This window comes from Prionailurus viverrinus, chromosome A2, assembly GCF_022837055.1.
Source record: "Prionailurus viverrinus isolate Anna chromosome A2, UM_Priviv_1.0, whole genome shotgun sequence".
Taxonomy (NCBI): domain Eukaryota; kingdom Metazoa; phylum Chordata; class Mammalia; order Carnivora; family Felidae; genus Prionailurus; species Prionailurus viverrinus.
In genome coordinates this window covers 160,198,880-160,208,121 of record NC_062562.1, presented here as the reverse complement: position 1 = coordinate 160,208,121, position 9,242 = coordinate 160,198,880, and the positions used below count along the sequence as shown (strand labels likewise).

At 43.7% G+C, this 9,242-nt stretch overlaps 1 pseudogene; it reads left to right on the top strand.

The window, feature by feature from the left end:
- The first annotated feature begins 5,435 nt into the window (after positions 1-5,435).
- LOC125154107 (KAT8 regulatory NSL complex subunit 2-like) lies at positions 5,436-6,568 on the top strand (annotated as a pseudogene).
- The last annotated feature ends 2,674 nt before the right edge of the window (positions 6,569-9,242 follow it).

The window sequence follows — 9,242 nt, the reverse complement described above, 5'->3', positions numbered from 1 at the left end:
AGTATCTTCTAAAGCAGTGAGAGTATTCAAGCAACATTAAAAATCCATTTGCAAAGGAAGCTAGAGTGAAAAATATTCTGCATTTCTGCATCTTTTTTCTATATGTATATATTTCTTTTTTGAAAGAGAGAGAGAGAGAACACATGAGTGGGGGAGAGGGGCAGATAGAGAGAGAATCTTAAGCAGGCTTCATGCTCAGCACAGAGCCCAATGCAGGGCTTGATCCCATGACCATGAGATCATGACCTGAGCTGAAATCAAGAGTCAGATGCTCAACTGACTGAGCCACCCAGGCACCCCCATTTTTCTGTCCTTTTATTAGTGAATAAAAGGATGAACACCATTTTGTAACATGTTAGTGTGATACTACACTACAAAATGCTTCTAAACGATGATAGACGGCTCCACCTTAATAATAAAAATCAAATATCTGGTTCTCCCTATGCTTACAAAACTTCAAACTTTTCAAATATTCTAAATATTCTGTTCCATGCCCTTACATCTACTGGTCAACTCGTCAAGCTTTCATTGCAGGCATTTATAGATTCTGGTAATCTAATCATGACTATCCTATGACACATTTGGGAAGGTCTAGCCTGCCAATCATAGGGCATCTAATTTCCTATTTAAAAATGGACCCTGTCCTATAGAGAACCATTGGGAGTAATCTACTCTCTAACAGAGAGCAAGTGAACCATTTGAGGCAAATTCAGTCTTCTTAGAGCAGCGGGGTACCATTTAGTAATTTGCCTCCTCTGGGGCATTAATTGGTACCCCAGAGCACTGGAAGAGTTAATTTACCTCATACAGTGAACTCTTGAATCCTAGAGAAGGATGCTTAGTTTAGCTCACAACGAAGCAGGATTAAGACAGGAATTAAAAGTAGTTCAAATCATATGGTAAAACACATATTCAGATGAAAGAAAAAAAAGTACTGTAGTTAAGATGTCATTTTTCTTCCACAGATATTTTTGGAGTTTATAGTTCTTAAGCTCAGTACCTTTTTCCTCTGCTTCAAAAAACCGAAACTCCCACTGCACCGTATCGACACATTTGCAATTAACATCGGACATTGACTCATTCTCAAAGATCACAGTGTTGTACAGTAATTTCCAACAAATATCTTTCCTGTGAAATTTTACTAAAAGAGAAGAAAGAATAATGAATGCACCTGGTAAGTGTGAGGTTTCCTGAGGTGCCTCAATATCACACATGGCCATGAACTGACGAATCACAATTTCGCTTCAGTGACTTGGGCTACAAGTTCTGCTACAGACACCGTGCATTTGTTATCCAGCAATGTCCTTGAAAGTGAAAATCAACTTGAGAGTATCTGCTAATGTCATACTATAATAGTATTCAAGTAGAAAACACCGGTGGCTTTCAAACTTTTTTAAAGCCACAGAAAACCAGTAATTTGATGGGAATTTGGGGGTCTAGGATTCACTCATTTGATCCTTGCGGAATGACCCAAGATTAGACCAAGGGGTATCTTTGAGAGCGGAAGGTCCTGTGGGCCAATGGAGTTTGGAAACTCTTAGAATAACGTCAGATTAAGTTGTTTTCCGAATTCAACAGAATGTGGTCACCCACTTTTCTAAATCACCAGGGCACCTGCACTCCCGAGGTAGCGTTCTGCATTATGACTATTGTGTGTATATATTCCACAAATCGGGAATCTGGGGTCTGGATCTTGTTCCTGTTTATGTCACCTGTGGCATTTTTACACAGTAGTAGCAGATGCTCAATAACTATGAATCAATTACTTACAGTCTTAGGTTCTTTCTCTGTTGTCAGATGCAGAACTGATATTATGAAATAATTACACTCTCCTTCACGGAAAGACAAATTTACCCAGCTGAAGCCTGAAGCAACAGAAGGGGTCGGCTGTCAAGGAAGCAGGTGAAGCGTATTTCCGTCAAGGGAGACAGACCCTACGAGGGCTTAACACTGGAAAGAAAATGGAGAATTCGGGCATTTTAAAGTGGGTCAGGGGGCGCCTGGGTGGCGCAGTTGGTTAAGCGTCCGACTTCAGCCAGGTCACGATCTCGCGGTCCGGGAGTTCGAGCCCCGCGTCAGGCTCTGGGCTGATGGCTCAGAGCCTGGAGCCTGTTTCCGATTCTGTGTCTCCCTCTCTCTCTGCCCCTCCCCCGTTCATGCTCTGTCTCTGTCCCAAAAATAAATAAACGTTGAAAAAAAAAAATTTTAAAGCGGGTCGGCACGGCTAGCACTCAAACTGTGTCGGAGAGAAACGTGGACCCACGGCCTAGAGAAGTAAACGCAGCTTCAGCGTTGAGCTGCCTTTGTGTTTCGTGTCAAGAGTTTGGCATTTGGTCCTAAGATCATTTGGAATCCTGGAATCGGGAGGGATCTTTTCAGATTTGTAGATCGCACAGACCGGTCGGACCGCCGTCCTGTATTCTGGATGGGAAGGGAAGAGTACTGAGGTCTGGGAGTTCGTTTCTGATTGTCATTGCAATTGACACTACGGCTGTGCTACCCCAGGTGCTCATACACGTGCATGGGGACGGGCACATACACACAAAAATGCATACAGGGTACCTCTGGCAACGTCGCTTGGAACACTTACATGATATCACCTTATGACCAAACTGATGTTGACAAGGTATTTATGAGACCCTGTGATAATTTCAAAATATGTGAATGAAATAAATATGGAGGCGTGCACGGAGACATTATTTTTTTGTAATGACCCTACAGGAAATATACACAGGTCTACGGCTGCAGTAACATCCAACTGTATGGCAACTGTGATTGGTCATAGAAGTCCACCAGCGAACGAGAATCTGCTCTAAGGTGATAAAGGCTCGCGTGTTGTTGGTTCATAAGAATGCTCTGTGGTTACAAAATAACTCAAGAGCTGGAGTGAGAGCGCGCTTGAGTTGGAAGGACCTTCGGGACCATAGAACTCATCTCACCTCCACAGCTGAGATGGCCGAGGTCCCAGAAATGAAAGCAACTTGTTCACGGTCTTCATATTTTTCCTTGAATACAGATGAGACAGCTTTCAAAGCCCTGAGACATCCCCCTCAACGGCCCATCATCACCACCCGAAACAATCCACCCACCACCCAGCGGTGTTTACGTGTCTTGCGCTGACTCACGATAGCCCTGCTCCAGCCTCCACATTCACCTCTGCAAATTCCTCTTTGTTCGAAATCATGGGGTCCTTCCTCTGATCTTAGAGTTCTGCGTGTAATATAATCAGAATAAATGGGACTGCAGTTTTCTTCTACCATCAAGTAGTCTTTTTAGTTGAGATCAACCACAACAAAAGGAAAAGAACAGCAACTGCTTCCCAGACAGGATTGAGCGACTCAAAGCTCTGGCTGGCACCACCTTATTGAGAAGATGGATGAACCACCTGGTCTTGCACCCCTGAGGAAATCTCACCAAATACCGCACTGGCCCCATAGCCCAGGGAGAGAGGAGCATAAACCACTGTCTTCCTCTCACTCATTCTTAAGAGTTTCTTCACCTAAAATCACTTCCGGTTCTGTGTTTAGAGTTCAACTGAAGCATCATTATTTTTAGGTTGCCTCTTTGTAGGGGTGTGGGGCAGGAATTAAGACCATTCTTTTAAGGTTGGTAACACTCTCTAGAATAATGAATTCTAATCAACAACCTTTAGCTTGCTGTCATTAAAACTCAGTACACATTCATACCATCCCTTCTCAACATCCATAATCCAGCCCTAATGATTTCTTTTGATCTTTCTTTCATTAGACTCCACAGGTCTGTAACCCGTCAATATTCTTCTTTCTCCCAGACCGAGCCTGAGCGTCGGATCTTTAGTCAGTGTTCGAAAGAACTCAGTTTCGCTTACATTGAACAAGATGTTATAATGACCTCAATCATTGCAGTTGGATGTTGTTGTTTTTGCCAAACAGGAAGCTGTGCCTGATGAGCTGAGGGAAAACACAGCACAACTATTTTCTGGGCAGAAGCTGTAACCAGAAGCAGTGACCTGGAGAAATGTCACTTAACAGTGGGCTTCCAAGCTGTCATGCTTAGGAGCTTAAGGTAACACCAGAAGTAAAATGTTTAGAGAAAGTGTGTGTGTACGTGTATGCATGTGTGCGGGCCGGCGTGGGTGTGGGTACATGTATGCGTTTGAAGGGAGGACAGGCTTGCCAAGAGCTGAAAAACAATATGAATCAGTATTCTGTCTGAAACACTGATCGGGGTGCCTGTGTGGCTCAGTTCGTTAAGCTTCTGACTTCGGTTCAGGTCATGATCTCACGGTTCCTGAGTTCGAGCCCCACGCCGGGCTCTGGGCCGACAGCTCGGAGCCTGGAGCCTGCTTCCGATTCTGTGTCTCCCTCTCTCTCTCTCTGCCCCTCTCCTGTTCATGCTCTGTCTCTCAAATATAAATAAATGTTAAAAAAAAAAAGGAATTAAAAAAAAAAGAAACACCGATGCCACTGCCACATACAAACTTCCTAGAGAATGTCTAACTGCGCAGTTCGGATGGAAGTAAGCAAAATAATAAAAAGAAATAAGCATATTTACCTATTTTACATAATTTCCTATCTTGTTTAATCTTTTTTTTTTCAAACTAGACGTCAAAGAACACACTTTGTATTAACTTCCATTAGCTTACTGCTATAAAGGCAGCTACTATTGAAGCTTCCCAAACACCTAAAATTAAAACAGTAAGTCCTTCAAATCCTCAATTCATAGTTTCTAAATTCACGATGATAATTACTTTTGGCTGGCAGAAGAGTATTTAACGTCTTTATGACCTAGCTTATTTGGGCCTCACATTCATTCCCACCCCCACCCCCCCCGCCCTATACTTTCTATTTTTCATGCAAGTGTTTCTGAGATAGAATGTTCCTCCTGTCAGAGCTGGGATCCGGAAGTGGACACCTTTTCACCCCCAAAATAAAGAGGGAGGTACCCAGAGGCCAGTTATACCTGGTGAAACCTTATGGCCATTAATTAGTAAGCAACTGGGAGATGAGATAGAGAAATACAATTTCAGGGCTCTGTCAGCCCCAGGCTAACGGTTGGTAACCGGCCTCTTATCGGTTAGATGTCAGGAACTTGCATTCTAAATCAGCTCAGGCTGTTAGAATTAGAAACTCAGGTTACAACCCCAGAATTTCCTGTTGAAGGTTTCAAACAAGAATGCGGCCTTTGAGACATAATCCATGTGATGTCACTGGATAGAGCTGCCCGGAAAAGAAAATAAAGTAAAATAAATTGTACACAACTCTGTAACATATGAGAGTGGGCGCCTCTGTTTATGTTTATGGGCACACTTTTTGTATGTCTTCTCACTTAAGACTTTCAGCTAGGAAGGGTTGTTTCTCTCGTTTGAAATATTCAGCTAAGTCACGAGACCAATTATTGACTCCGCTGTGAGAGTAGGGACATTCATATACCCCTTGTCACCACGTTATACAAAGATGAATGCTACACTCACAAAAAGTAGAGAACTCAAGAAACGCAACGGGCAAATGAAAGAAGTGGAAACGGTACTCGTTTGATGAACATGTATGTCTGTTTACCCCTCCATCACCTACCAACACACCCAGGATATAAAACCTGCTTGAGAAGAGCAGGTGGCATGGCCAGAGGGTTAGCAGCGTGGCACAGTGCAGTGGCAGAGATTTCGGCACGAACGGGATTCGGATCCAAGTCTTGTCCACCAATTGGGGGAGGTTCACTGCAGTGCCCAGGTCTCAGGAGCCCCTGTCTTGTTCAATCACTCAGAATCCATGCTCACAGCTTTGTCTGGAGGGGCAGGAGTTTTGCATTAAGTATATCCTTGAAGGGGCGCCTGGGTGGCTCAGTTGGTTAAGCATCTGACTCTTGATCTCGGCTCAGGTCATGATCTCATGGTTTGGGAGTTCGAGCCTGGCATCAGGTTCTGAGCTGGTGGTGCAGAGCCCGCTTGGGATTCTGTCTATCCCAAGCATCTAAAATGTCTTCGGTGGTATGGTCAGTGCTATGGAGTGGAAGCCTTACTACACCACCAGCTGGAGGCACGCAGAGTGCTGGTTGCATCTGGTGCTGCCCAAGAGGCTCATATGATTCGTCCCAGTCAGAGGCGCTCGGCCTTTGTAGATGATGTTTGTCATTCTGATCAGTCTCTTCACCAAACACCACCTCACCCCAGGACACAAATTTGTCAGGACACAAATCAGGTTCTCTTCAAGTGCTTCCAGCAGTCTCAAGAGGTACCTTGCAACAAACCAGTTCCTGTAACTCTCTCTGAAGATCCCTATTTCCCACTCCCAACTGGAGGCCCCCCCCACCCCCCCAACAGATGTATAAGTCGAAGCAGGACTCGAATGTTGTAAATGACGGTACGCAGTGCCCTCCTTCGCCCTTGCTTTTTGAACCTTCACTAACCCTTGAAGATCATTCAGTCAAAGAAACTGCTGAAGGCACAGTCGATGCTCTGGGCTAGATGCAGATGGCTGGAGATGGGTACCGGTCACAGGGTTCTGGAACTTCTGAGAAAGGCTTTGCACCACTGCCTCAAAGTGGAGTGGCTACTGCACATGGGAAGCCAGAAACCTCTTCCATCAATTGATAGCTTCTTTGGGGAACCATCTGACCTCGGAGGATTTGAATTTTCCATGCTTTAAACAGGTATTTTTTACTATCTCTCACTGAAGGACGACTCAAGACTATGTTGTTTTTCCTCTGGGTTATTGAGTGCTCTAGTTAAACATAAACTAAATTTGGGGGTGGGGGGAGAGACCAAAAGTATCTACAAGTTGTGAAGATCTGTGCAAGGAAGAGAGAGATGGGATTCTTGTCGGAGCTGAGGGAACTGACAGAGTATTTGGGACCATGCCTAATGGGAGGGACATCTTTGTTATGGGAATTCCCAAGTCTTGGAACAAATCCACATAGGTTTTAGGTAGGACATGTGCACCGTTGGGATACCGATGAAACCCAATGTCTGGTTATCTCTGTCTAACTTCCTGTGTTTTAGCCTTTCTTCACGTCTCACCTGACTGGGTAATCTGAACCCTCCTCCCCCAATGAACTCTGACCTACAACCTCTGAGAACAGCCCGCAGGACTGGGTCCTCCTTAACCATTCATCTTCCTTTTCACCTATACAAATTTCTGTAGTGGTTATCTTATAGAAGATACAGTATATATATATAATATACAGTTTCTATTAAAGGTTAAAATGTTATGAAAATGTAAAAAACAAAAACCCTGCTTGAATAAGACAACAGAAGACCACGCTATAAAACGAAAAGATGTTTGATAAAGGTATCGTGGACTCTGAAATTAATGCAATTATACCATCTAATTTTATTTAATCAGGGATTAAGCAGGGAGGAGAATCCCTCGGCATTCTTTTCTTCTGGAATCTCTAAACATCATCTGCATGAGTTTTGGAGATTATAGGAGAGATTCATTATCACAGTGCAGGCACAAATACCTCACGACCAGAGACAGTTTCGAAAGGTGGCCAATACCCGTGGGGAACATGATGAACTGATTTTAAATAATGCAATGCTGCCACCACAGGGGGGCTTCCTGGGCTTAGATGATATAATGCCTAGAAGGTTGTTCCTGTGTTACTGGAGCCCCATGCTGTTAAATAACATTTACTTGAGTTATCTGGTACTATTAGCATTACCCCCCATTGGTCAGCTAATTAGACATCAATCTATTAAAACAAAAATAAATTTTTATGTACTTGGCTATCGTTGACCTCAAGCTTGCGCATATTGAAATGATCATCTTGCTTACCTTGGCTGCGTAAGATACGTTCTGAATTCTTCTCTGTAGGTAAAGAAGCGTTGAACGGTGGATGAAGGAGACACATGGCTGACAAGGCTTATTTGTTTGGGGTCGTGTGAGGAATTTGAACCACGCGAGAAAACATTTTGCAACTACAAGCACATTCTGACTGTACTCATTTTTAGAAATCACCCATGTCCTCCGAGACCCCCCTTTCCAGGGATCCTTTTTCCAAATATACATTTACGCCAGTGACGCATCTCACGGTTTCCTCCTTATCCCACTGAAATCCTGCCACTTTTTACTTTGCCAGGATATGCCCAAAGGCACGGCTCAATTTCTTTCTCCTCCTTAATGATCTGAAATTGAATCTGTTAAGAAAGAGACCAGGTTGCCCACTCCATCTAAGAACATCATGCGATTCCTTAAAAGACTAATAAAATAGGAACGGAAGAATGAAATATGCCTATGGCTACAATGATATTAACAATGGTAATGCCTTATATTTGGATATTATAAAGTACAGTTTCACTTCAATCTATAAAGCCCTGAAAAGTAGATCGAGGCGGCAACATTATACTTATTACTCCCTCTGTCATCTCAAGCTTAAAGCCATAAGTCTCTTGTCCAAGGTCACATAACCGGTAAGTGGCAAACACCAGACAAGAACAGGTTTTTCTGACCCCTAGTGTCAATCCTTCCTCTGCAAGACCGGTTACCCAGATGCGCAGACAAGCTGTGCGAGGTTTCAGGGTTATTGCACTGTGTGTAATTAAGCCTAAACCAGCACAGGAACTTCCCTGAAGAGCAAGTATTTTTCACGAATATTCTTACCTGCGCAGGGGTCACAGCACCAGGGCTACTAGGTGGTATCCAACCTTCCTTCTCCTTGCCCTTCCCTCTCCAGGATGGTGAGAAGTCTGGACTTCAGAGACAGACAGATGTGAGTCCATATTCTGGTTCCCCCATTACTGGCTGCATTACCTTGGGCTAGTTACTGAACTTCTGGGCCAAAGTCAATTTCCTCAACTGAAAGTAGCATTATATGTAAAGTGCTTAGCTCAAGGTGGCTAACGCGAATAAATGTTACCAATTATGATAGCAATATTTTTAATATTTATTTATTTTTGAGAGAGAGAGAGAGAGGCAGAGAGGGAGGGTCAGAGAAGAGAGGGAGACACAGAATCCGAAGCAGGCTCCAGGCTCTGAGCTGTCAGCACAGAGCCCGATGTGGGGCTCGAACTCACAAACCGTGAGACCACGACCTGAGCTGAAGTAGGATGCTTAACCAACTGAGCCCCAGAGGCGCTCCGAGTCTGTCATTTTATTATTGTATTTACTTAAGTAGGTTATAACAACCTAACGGTTGCAAAACATTCCTCTACCCCAATGCAGCTACTAATTTTTTTCAGATGTAGGAGTATAAACTCTGCATTGTTGATATGCAGATGCTCGGGATTTGACTGCCGTGCTTAGTTGTCATTTAAGCAACTTTTCAAA